General features: G+C 46.8%; 1 protein-coding gene across 1 annotated transcript in view; it reads right to left on the bottom strand.

The window, feature by feature from the left end:
- NOC4L (nucleolar complex associated 4 homolog) overlaps positions 1 to 12,634 on the bottom strand; it is a 155,670-nt gene that overhangs the window by 79,210 nt on the left and 63,826 nt on the right. The gene's annotated exons all lie outside the window — the stretch shown is intronic.

The raw sequence follows: 12,634 nt of genomic DNA, 5'->3' as shown, positions 1-12,634 counted from the left end.
ACTGGTCAAAGTGGATTCAGAATGAATTGTAGGTAAATATTAAAGAGTGGGAGAGTGGTTTCTCTCCTGTTTTATAGATGACTAAGATACTGATATGGTTTACGTTTGCATTTAAAAAGACACTGTATTTTTTGTGGAAGGATAACCCCTCCGTAAGAAAGGAGGCTGCATGTTATACTACAAGTGTTGCAAAGTCATCCTGTGCCCTGGGCACCCCCCCCCCATGTTTTGCTGACTGGTACTGGTGTTAACGGACTACTACTGTCCCTGGGCTCTGCCTAACCGGGCCCAGCACCAGTGCTAGGCTGATGACACACTTAGAATACAGTGAAAACACTTACATACACCAATATGGGTTAGGTTACCCCAGTGATCGGCATGACCACCCCTGTAAGGCCCTAGTACATAATAGGACAGGGGGCTCAAAACTACCATAAGTTCCTAGTATATATTAGGACCTGGCAGTTCAGAGGCCAACAACCCTTTCTGCACTTGAATGTGTGCCCTGCTGAGGCCTGAGGTCAGCTTAAAAGCATCCCTGTGTCGCAGGACTGCCTTTAACAGGTCAATTGTGATCAAGCTCCGTTTTGGTGTTTGGGGCACTTACAAATTAATAAACTACTATATTCTGGCATATTAGGTGCTCCCCAGGGTCTCCCCAAGGTGTCCCCCAGTGGTGGAGGGTCAGGTACATATAAGGAGTACCCTTATAAAATAGGTTTTATATGCCCTGGGCTTAGTGAAAGTGCACATTACACTTCCCACATAGTAGCAAGGTGCTTCCCAAAATCGATCTGCAATATTTTTACTTTTTTAGAACCTCTAAAGTATCTCCTAGGTGTTCCAGGTGTGGGGGGCCCTGCAAATATAGGCAGGGTCTTTATAAAAGATGTTTTATAAGCCCTGGTGTGGGAGAAATTGCCCAGTTCATTTTCCATATTGCAGATCCCCAGCCACATAGGTTAACATGGCAAGATGTTATTAACTAACAATTCTTGCCAAGAAAACCCGAAAAATATAATTCATGGACTTACTAGAATGGTACTGATAAATCCAACAATATGCTATTGTTGAATTTATCCTAAAATGCACAGACGAGATTATAAGACTTTGTCTGCAAGTCGAAATTCATCCTTCCAGAGATCTGCCCTGATTGGTCAGAGTTTAGTAGATTAGCCAGGCTGCATTTATTGAGGTGATACGCAGCCCCTGGGGTGAAAGCCATTCTGGGAGGTGAGGGTTCTTCTGCATAGGAATGATAAAGCAAGGAAGAGGGGTTGTAAACCATGATCTTCAAATGGAGGAGGAGACTAGCAGAAGAAACAAGTTTCATTTACGCCCCTACCATCTGAACCCAGCCAGATGGCAGGCTTAAGGAGGGAATGTGCAGATGCCAGTGAGAGGGAGTCTATAGAGATGAGCCATTCTGGAGGTTGGTTTCGCCAACTCTTGCCGTTCTGCTGGGACTTCAGCCATATTGAATTTTGGAGAAATAGTGCTTTCTGGGAGACCATTGTGCCACACTTTCATGCTCTGGTATTTTGCCCTGCATCTCATTGGACAGGGGTGCCTCCTGTGGGAGAAGTATGGCTCAATGGTTAGAGCGGCAGACCGTGATGCAGAGGTCTAGCCCGGGACCATGGTTCAATTTCCGCCTTGGCGGGTCCTGGGCTCAACTTCCTCGGACCTGATAAATCTCGCCTCGGTGCCTATTCTAATCTTGGGTCCCACTCTGCAACTCTGGGCAATAGCTTGCTTTATCTCCACAACGGCCCCAACAACGCTAGGATGCCTGGCTTCACCTTGGGGGTGCCCAGGAGTGGGCACATCACAGGGAAAGGCCAGGAAGGGTTCCTCAGCGGTATTCGTACAAGCGCCGAGATGCCTCATGGGTGATTTGTGCGCTATACAAGTACCACTACTGTCAGAGTTTAGCCCTTGCGCCTGCCAAAACTACAGTTCCCAGGGTGAACGGGCCAGAAACTACCATTCCCATGAGCCTTTGCCGCCGATCGGATTTAGCGCGGCCAGGCTGTATGGGCGGTGCTCGTAATTTGTTCTGTTCAGCGGGAGCGGCTGCTCTCGTTTCTCCGGATGCATCTATGGAGAGCCTGCAGTGAGGAAGATTTCCAGCGTCTGGCAAACTGCTTGGGTATCGTTTACATGAGACATTACCTTGCCCATCTGTATATTTAGAGGAGCGCGGCGCGCTCGTGTTGTGGGGGCATTGCTAACGTTCCTGATGTTCCCTTTGGAACAGTGTTTTGTTGTGGTTTATCCCTGGCTGGAGAGGATCAGATTTGGTTCACATTTGCTCCTGGAGCGAAGGGGCGTCCGAGGCAAGTGGCGGAATGCAGGGGGAGTTCCCCGCATTGCCGTTACGAAGATATGACGGTTGTTTAAATATCTTTATTTGGATTACAAGTGCCAAGGCGGGCGGTCGTGGCTTGTAAGCTACACCTCACCGTATTTGGTTTCTTTTTGTTTGAACTGTGGAGGATTGGAAAGAAGGCATTGTGTGTGTGTAGATGGCGCAATCTACACAAGTTGCTTTGAACTAGGATCCCGCTCCATATAGCACTGGTTTTTGTTCACGTTCCCCTCCTGTGTCATATAGGAAGCAAAATTACAGGCCAAGACTCAATTGGCATGTTTGATAACATTACTACGAGGGTTTTCATTCTGGGGGTATGTTGTGTCCATGAATAGCATATACATAGGTTGGTGTGTTGCTATAGCTATGTATGCTAATTGTGCTTCTTGTGTTATGTAGGGAACAGATGGAAGGGGGAGTACCGTCGTTTGGAGAATGAATCATAGACAGCACAGGTGATATTCTGCTCTAGTGAGACCTTACTGAGAGTAGCCTTAGAAAGTGTACTAATCTGTTCTATTTGTTTTACAGCTTCCTTTCCCTGCTGTCCCTTCCTTTCCCTCCCTGGGTTTTCCCTGCTGTCCCTTCCTTTCCCTCCCTGGGTTTTCCTCTGTTGGGGTTTTTCCCTCACCGTATCGCTCGAATACCTTGTGTTTTTACATTCAAGGTGTTTGGGAGGTCCGGAGGTGGAGCATATCACTGCAAGCAGATCCTGCGGAGCGCTTAACCTGACAACTACATTTAACCATTTACATTTACCCCAGAGAACACTGAATAAGTATCTGAGAGGGGGCAGCGCCTCACAGATCTGCTGCTTGAAACTCAAGGAAGAAGAAGGGTCCATGCTGGAAGTTTGATTTGCACCAACCAGGCACTGCACTCTGACTCACTGCGCCTGCTGCACAGTCTGGAACTACAGCCCTGTGGATCAAACTTGCTTGAAAAGTACTAAAGAGTGGACTCCCTGCAAGCTACAGGTTAGTAGAGCTCACATGGACCATCACAACCAAGAATCCCCAGCCTGGAGCACTACCAGTGGATTGAAGGACTGGGCTATTCTAAGGCCCAGCGGTGCCAGGGGACAACACCTGAAACCTTCGTGGGTTACCTGTTCCGGCGTACAAATCACAGAGACACGGGACACTTCCTTTGGCGTCAAAGATCAGCGTTTATTTACTGCAGGGATACAGAGATCGCAAGAAGTACAACCACGTGTAGGTTCTGAGAGTCTGCTTCGAATTGCAAACGTGGATCGCTCCTTTTTATACACCTTTTCGTCATTGCACAACATAGTGAACAAAAGGTTACAACTCAGTTCCCACAGTAAACTTCAAAAGGGTCGCATTCATGTTTTTAAGAGCCCGGAACATAATTACAGTAACATCGCTGGTTCCCAACTGTAAAAGCACATTCCACTCTAGTCGTAAACGAGCTAAGAGAAGAGACAGAAACAGGTGCAAGGGAGACAAAGACAGACAACAGATTGAAAAGAGTGTAGGGGGCAATATCGGAAGCGTGATCACAGGATCAAAGGATTCGAGCCTAGCGCATGCAAGGCTGAAACAATAGACCGGCACAGCAAGATGAGCCTCGAGCGGAGCCATCTGCCTTTCCCGTATCATCCCCCTAGTCATAAAGACACACTCAAAGGAACATGCGTCTTCCACAAGGGCTTGGGAATCCCAGGGTCACGAAGCGAACACTGTCCGTTCGCCGACTACGTGAGGGCAAGAAACAAAATGGATGCCGTATCTAAAATGGAACCCGTGGGTTCAGATGGAGAAACCCACGAATAAGACGAACGCTGCAAAGCAGAGTAGCGAAAACGCGTACACCCACTAAACTCGTCATTTGCAGTTCATAGATACCAAACTCATCCATATTCGAACAAGTCCAAAACGTCATTACGATTCTCACGGAACCTCAGACGCTCCTTTTGCCCTCATGTAGGCAAGCACTAGTCGATATCCGAATCGATTTCGATATTCATCAGATCGTTCAGTTGTTGCTGGAACATTATTCTATCCATCAATGTCTCTTTGGTAACAGATGGCCTTCTTATACACGTTGTAGCACAGAGGCCACATAAGGCAGGACCACACTGCACGCAAAGACAACACGTGAACAGAAACGTCACAACAACCCCTACGATCATCAGAATCTTCCAACCCCAAGTCGACATCAGACCCCAAAACCATCCAAGAAGCGTCCAATCACCTTCGTCCACGTGTATGGACTCGGAGATCTTGTGCAACTTCGAGATGGCTTGATAAACAGTTGGAGCGTTATCGGGAATGAAAATACAGCAGCTCGAATGGATCACCTTGCACACACCACCTCTATCTGCGAGTACAACGTCTAGAACCATACGGTTCTGCAACGTCATAAGTCTATCCGCCTGAAGCTCTGCTGTCAGATTACCAAGAGCACTTGCAGTTATGTTAGCAGTCGATTCTACCACACGAGCCAACTGTCTCAGGTTCCTACTATTGATCATAGGTCCCCAAAACGGCAGGAAACCCTTAAAGAAGTCTCCTGCTTCTTGACCGGCAATATCCTCTTTGCTAATAACGCCTCTCACAACTCTAGTCTGGTGATAGTCTGAGGCAACTGTGAAAGTCGGTGGCAAAAGATTCGCGATATAACAGGTGCCCGAGAAGTCACGGGGCAACCACGTATAAGCGCGATCATAACATACAAAGTAGGTACCCTTGGCAGTTAGGAGGACAGGGGAAGAGAGCATCGGTAAAACGTACGTCTCAGTACAAGCACTCTTCCCAAGCTGAGCTCTCGGATTATAACCAAGACCTTTCAAGCAGAAATTACCGAGGTGGGGTACGATCCAGATCGGAGACGAGCTCTTAAGCTGTCTATCACCCACTGACACACTATACTCAGCCTCACTCAGATCCTTGTATGCTCGCACCTCTTCCTCTGGAATAAGCGATGCATCAAAAATATCTCTATCCAAGTCAGCAATCGCTATCGCCAAAGACTTGTGGTACGGGCCAGGACCAAGGTCTGTGGAGCGTGGCTCTCGACGGGGGAAGGAATCTAGTGCACTACGGAACATGGTTTGAAATGCTCGAGCTGACCCCTGGGAGCTGTGAGGAAGAACCAAATACGGAATACCCTTATCCATGGTATGTGGCATTAACCCGCACACCCAACAGTTGGTAGTGTTCATCACCAATTGATGTTGATGAAGAAGTTGGACAAAGGAGTTGTTCATAAATTCTGCACGTCTAACCTGTTCGTGTTGGGGCAGAAGATGAAAGGAATGTGGAGAAACAGTGGAAATAGAATTCAGATCATGAGAAGAAGAAGAAATAGGTGAAGTGGAAGGCAATAACGACTAAATTCCAAAATACACTCCACCCACCAGTAGCATAGAAACAGTCAGGAACAGCAGGAATACCTGAAACAGAAAACATTTTGTTCGCAAAACCTTATGCAGTTTGGATCTTTGCGCCGACATCCTCTCTACTTCCGACAGCTTAGAGAACTCCATCCTCTAAAAACCGTCCGTAACGTTCTTGACGCACTTCGTTCTGAGTAGCAATTATCAATTCCCAGGAGTTCCCAGAAATCGACAAAAGTAACCGACCTAGTGTCAGAAACCTGCTAAACAGAAGGAGGTACCCGCACGGCCCTACGGTCAACCCGGATGATAGGTTTTAATTAAATAAACAGTCAATTTTAATACAGGTCTCGTAGCTGTACAGAAAAGGAACACACGTGATGTATAGAACAAGAATTGAAAAACTCAAAATCAATGAAAAAATGCAAATGTTCACAATGTTCGTAGCAACAGTGAGGGGGTAATGTGAAGTTAAAATGAAAAAACAAGGTTTTATTAGTCCTTGTCACGCGATCGAAGAAAATATCGACTTTTTCCAGGTCGAGTTTGCTCTTCAAATAACTGTTCAGATGGCAAAGCAGAGTTCGATCGTTCAGATGACAGTTCAGAACTTGAATTCTCCAATGCCGAAGACAAAGGTACAGTTCCAGACGATTCAACAAGTGTATCTGACTGAACTAAATTGTCCTCTACAGGTTGAGCATCACTGAACGGCACGTAGCGTTGAAGGGCCTCGGTCTCCGTTGGGGCAATTCCAATTTTTACCCAGGTCTCTGCTGGCAAAGGAAGTGGAACCTTCTTCGTATGGGTGGCATGCACCCAGTTCTTCCTGCCTTCCAACCGAACTGCAGTCCTTGGGGCCAGCAAAACTTGATAAGGTCCCACAAATCTTGGCTCGAGATTACGTTTTCTCCCAAAATTCCTGGTGACAACCCAGTCACCAGGTTGGAGCCGATGTCCAGGACCCTCTGTTTGTGCCCGTAGAGCTTCAAAAACCTGTTGATGAATCAAACTCAATTTAGCAGTCAGATCATAAAGATAGTCAATCAACATTGGATATTCAAGACTGTCAAAATGTTTAGGCCTCGGGACTCCCCAAATGTTCGCAGGACGGCCGAACACAATCTCATATGGGCTAAGCCCTACTCGAGAGTGCACAGTCGCACTGGTCGATAAGAGAGCTAGAGGCAGTGCATCAGGCCATGACAGACCAGTCGTGGCTTGAATTTTGGCAAGTTTCAGTTTCAAAGTACCATTGTACCCCTCCACTAAACCCGCTGATTGAGGATGATTAGCGGTATGGAATTTCTGACGTATTCCAAGGCCTTTACACACACTCTTCATCACACTTCCCACAAACTCACTTCCGTTATCCGACCATACGATCCGTGGCATTCCATACCGAGGAAAATATTCCTTCAGTAGGACTTTCGCTGTAGACAGGGCAGTATTATCCTTAAGAGGATAGGCCTCGATCCATCTGGAGAACGCGCAAACCACAACCAAAACATATTTCAGGTTATTGCATCTCTCCATATGGATGAAGTCCAATTGGATAACTTCAAAGGGACATGTAGGAGGAGCAAAATGACCAGGTGGAGTGGGGGTGCCCTTACCAGGATTATACATCAAACATACCATCCAGTTCTTAACCACTCTCTCAGCACACTTAGCAATCCCATCATTCTTCCATACAGGAGACAACAACTTACATATACCTTTCGCACTAATATGTGACAAGCCGTGGGCCATAGTAACAACGGCAAGCACATATGCATCCGGTAACATCCACCTCTGACATTCCGACAAATCAACCCAACATCCATGCGCGTCTAACTTTCCAGTGCTTTCTTTCCACTTAGTCTTTTCAATCTCGGTAGCCTAATTCTGAATCGCTTTAACACTCTCCACAGTGTCCTCACACATACCAGTCTCCGACAGGCACCTCACAGAACTCGTAACATACATTCGAGTCATCAAATTTTTGGCCGTTTCCTTAGCAATCTCGTCTGCAAACGCGTTACCACGACCCACATCATCCGTAACCTTTCGATGCGCGCTGCATTTAATGATTGCCACCTGCTTAGGCAATGTAAGTGCATCCAAAAGCTCGTTCACGAGCTGTCCGTGTTGGATCTTCGTACCATGCGATGTCATAAATCATCTTTCTCTCCACAATCGACCAAAACTATGGGCTACGCCAAATGCATACTGACTGTCAGTAAACACATTCACTCGCTTCCCTTTAGACAAAACACACGCTCTCGTTAACGCAATCAACTCTGCCGCTTGCGCTGAATTCTGACTCAATCTCGCAGTTTCCACAACCGTACTCAACGTCACTACAGCATACGCAGTCGTCACATCACCATTCGGCAACTTAAAGCATGAACCATCAACATACAAAGTACCATCGGGATCTACCAATGGAGTGTTTTTCAGGTCAATACGACCTTTCCTCTCTTCTTCAGTTCTTAAATAACAGTCATGTGGTGCTACATCATCTGATTCCACATTAGTCTGAAACAATGTCGCTGGATTCAGCACATTACAACGCTTGATCTGTATATGACTTGCCAAAAGCGTCAACTCATAACCGGACAATCTTGCGCTCGTCAAGTGTTGAGTTTTTGTTCGATTCAAGAGAGTGTCAACTGCATGCGGAACCATCACCGTAAGCATATTATCCATGACCAGACCTGACCTGATGGATAAAGCCCTGATCTTTGGACTGGGTAAGAGTGGTCTGCTTAATTCAGACACTCTGTTCATCACCACCCCCTTTTCTGAATCATTTTTGTCCACCATAAGCATGGAAGGGTATACTCAGATGTGAGTCCCTAGCTCATTGCACCATCAGGATTCAAGCAAGCCGGGCCGAAGACGGCTGAAATGCCAGAAACCGGTCCCCGGTAGCTTGTTTCCTTCCCAGTATAAGAATTGGCTTGGTAGTTTGGTCTGCCCTGTTCCCATGATGCACTGGGCCAGGGTCAGACTAATTTGCATATAGCCAAGTTCTGAGCTGGGATGGTGCAGTGAGCTAAAAAACGGTGATGGATAAAGCCCTGATCTTTGGACTGGGTAAGAGTGGTCTGCTTAATTCAGACACTCTGTTCATCACCACCCCCTTTTCTGAATCATTTTTGTCCACCATAAGCGTGGAAGGGTATACTCAGATGTGAGTCCCTAGCTCATTGCACCATCAGGATTCAAGCAAGCCGGGCCGAAGACGGCTGAAATGCCAGAAACCGGTCCCCGGTAGCTTGTTTCCTTCCCAGTATAAGAATTGGCTTGGTAGTTTGGTCTGCCCTGTTCCCATGATGCACTGGGCCAGGGTCAGACTAATTTGCATATAGCCAAGTTCTGAGCTGGGATGGTGCAGTGAGCTAAAAAACGGTGATGGATAAAGCCCTGATCTTTGGACTGGGTAAGAGTGGTCTGCTTAATTCAGACACTCTGTTCATCACCACCCCCTTTTCTGAATCATTTTTGTCCACCATAAGCGTGGAAGGGTATACTCAGATGTGAGTCCCTAGCTCATTGCACCATCAGGATTCAAGCAAGCCGGGCCGAAGACGGCTGAAAAGCCAGAAACCGGTCCCCGGTAGCTTGTTTCCTTCCCAGTATAAGAATTGGCTTGGTAGTTTGGTCTGCCCTGTTCCCATGATGCACTGGGCCAGGGTCAGACTAATTTGCATATAGCCAAGTTCTGAGCTGGGATGGTGCAGTGAGCTAAAAAACGGTGATGGATAAAGCCCTGATCTTTGGACTGGGTAAGAGTGGTCTGCTTAATTCAGACACTCTGTTCATCACCACCCCCTTTTCTGAATCATTTTTGTCCACCATAAGCGTGGAAGGGTATACTCAGATGTGAGTCCCTAGCTCATTGCACCATTAGGATTCAAGCAAGCCGGGCCGAAGACGGCTGAAATGCCAGAAACCGGTCCCCGGTAGCTAGTTTCCTTCCCAGTATAAGAATTGGCTTGGTAGTTTGGTCTGCCCTGTTCCCATGATGCACTGGGCCAGGGTCAGACTAATTTGCATATAGCCAAGTTCTGAGCTGGGATGGTGCAGTGAGCTAAAAAACGGTGATGGATAAAGCCCTGATCTTTGGACTGGGTAAGAGTGGTCTGCTTAATTCAGACACTCTGTTCATCACCACCCCCTTTTCTGAATCACTCTTCAGTCCATGGCAAAGGAGTCGGAACATCCTTGCACGTAAGAGCTAACAATGGCTTCGCTAACAATGAAAAGTTTGAAATCCATTGTCTGCAGTATGACGCAATACCTAGAAAGGCACGTACATCTCTCGGAGTTGTTGGCACAGTCATTCGAGCAACCGCTGCAATTCTTTCTGGGGTCAACCTTCTTCCCTCATTTGACAATAAGTGACCTAAATAGGTTACTTCTTGACAACAATACTGTAGCTTAGAAGGTGACACCTTATGATGTAAGTCACATAAATGCTGTAACAGCGATACTGTAGCAGTTTTGCAAATCTGCTCGGTGTCAGCAGCCACCAACAGATCATCAACGTATTGAATCAAGGCCGCACCAGCCGGTAACACAAACGCATCAAGTTGACTCTTAAGGGCTTGGCTGTAGATCGATGGACTCTCACAGTAGCCCTGAGGAGCGCGTTTAAACCTGAAGCTACGACCACCTAATGAGAAGCCGAATAGATCTCTGCTTTCCTCAGCAATCGGAATGCTAAAGAAAGCATTCTTCAGATCGATCACCGAGAACCAAGAAGCAGAGGCTGGAATCAGGGTCAGCAAAGCTGTAATGTCAGGCACCACGGGAAACTGTGGGATCACAATTTTGTTTACTTCTCTCAAATCAATGACAAAACGGTACACAGGAGGCTTGGATGGGTCAGTTCATTTCAAAATAGGTAACACAGGACTATTACACACATTTCCCCGAGTTTCTTCAATGACATCCTTCTTGATCAAGTCATAAATGATCGCTAAGAGCGCTCACTCACCATCAAGAGAGATACGATACTGGGGAATACGTGGTAATCGCACATTCGATTTCGATTGCACGACATAAGGTGATATGTCCAGCAGGCCCACATCATTGGGACCTGTTGCCCACAAGGACTCAGGAAGAGAACTCAATTCCGGTGGGAGCTTATCAGTTGACAAGTACATAGGAGAGATCACTCTCTGACCTAATGTAAGCTCCACTCCCGTAGGAGAGCAGTACAAAATCGCATATAACCGCTTCAACAAATCCAGGCCCAAAAGATTCTCACCACAACCAGTAGTCAAAATCAAAGGAGCCTCAAGCTCACGTGGCCCAATTGTAAGGGGCGAAGGGCTAGAAACTGGATTGCTAACCGGGGCGCCAGAGAATCCAACGGAAACATTTGTTAAGCCAGACAAAGGTGCGCCAGGGAGGTTCGAATGCATGATGGAACTTTTCGCTGCACCAGTGTCCAACAGAAAAGGCTCAACCACGCCCGATGTGGCAACTGCGACGTAAGGCCCTCTCTGATCAACGGGAACTGATACCACTCCCTCTCTTTGTCTACGGCTGTCCTAGTAATTACCGTCTGCATCAATGTCATGCTCGATGTAATAAATAGTCATCCACATGGTACTGTGCAGATCTACCGGACGATGAATTGCGCTGATCAAAACAATTGTTCGAGTCCGATGAAGAAGTAGAACGCTCATTCTGATTTTGAGAGGTACCACGACCTCTACGTCGAGATGCCTGCTGAGGACCACTACGACCGCCTCGGGCCGAAACACCATTATTTCGGTCACGTAAAACAGGACAATTAAACTTTAAATGGCCCTCACCCCTACAATATGCTCATTGATTATACCCAAGCATAGATCTGGGTGTAGAAGAGTCAGAGCGCGACTGCGTCCTAGAAGACTGCGCCTGTGGTCGATATTGCTGTTGCGAATCATTTTGATTCGAGCGAGGAGGATATGCTTTCTGCAATAAGACCTTAGTTTTAAGCTCCTTCGTTTTCTTGTCCGCACGATCATTTTCTTCTTTTTCCCTATTCTCAGAGTATTGAGCCGTTGCTAAGATTTGAGCCGTGGTCGAAACAGCCCATGAACTTTCAGAATTTTTTAATTTGTTGCATAGCTCAGGCAACAGATTTAACACAAACTTATCGACAAACAACCGCTGACCTCCTTCAGTGCTCATATCCTGACCACTATGATCGATGAATGCCTCCTCAAATCTAGTAAAGAAATCAGAGACACTCTCGTCTTTCTTTTGCTTGCAAGCAGACAATTTGTCCCAATTTACCCTCATTGCTGGCATAAGCGTTTTCATGAGCGTAATGATTCTTTGGGGCAGAGCCGTGATCAACTGTTCAGGCTTAGCCCCACCAACTTGTAGTGCATCAGCCACCGCAAGAGCAGCCCAATCACCCCCTAACTCAGCTGCGTGATTTTCTTGACGAATTTTTGCCCAAATGGGTTGCGGTACCACGTTACCGAACAACATGTCAATATCGGCAAGGTTCATAATAGTAGCATCCACAAGTTGGGATAACTCCTTATAATAACCTGCCGGATTTTTCCGGGGGTCAGGTAAAGATTGTTTTACCTGCAAGACTTCCGATCGCTTCCATGGGAGGTGTATCCAAACTCTCTGGAAGTGCGGCAAAATTGCAGGATTGACAGTAGCATCACCTGGCATCCAAACTGGGGGAACTTCTCGCATAGGATACTGACCAGGTTGTGCTTTGCAATCATCAGAGTCGTTGTCAAACGATACTCGAGGAGGCACAGTAGTCCTAAGGGCTAACAAACGCTCTAATGCACGTCGTACATTACCGCCTACAATCATGCCGCTCGACAACTGATTCTGTAGTTCAGTCATATCGGGCGGTACATTATCTAACTCATCATTATCCCACTCCT

Source organism: Lissotriton vulgaris, chromosome 11 (assembly GCF_964263255.1).
Source record: "Lissotriton vulgaris chromosome 11, aLisVul1.2, whole genome shotgun sequence".
Lineage (NCBI taxonomy): Eukaryota > Metazoa > Chordata > Amphibia > Caudata > Salamandridae > Lissotriton > Lissotriton vulgaris.
The sequence above is the reverse complement of the archived record's forward strand: the minus strand, read 5'-3'. Positions and strand labels throughout refer to the sequence as shown.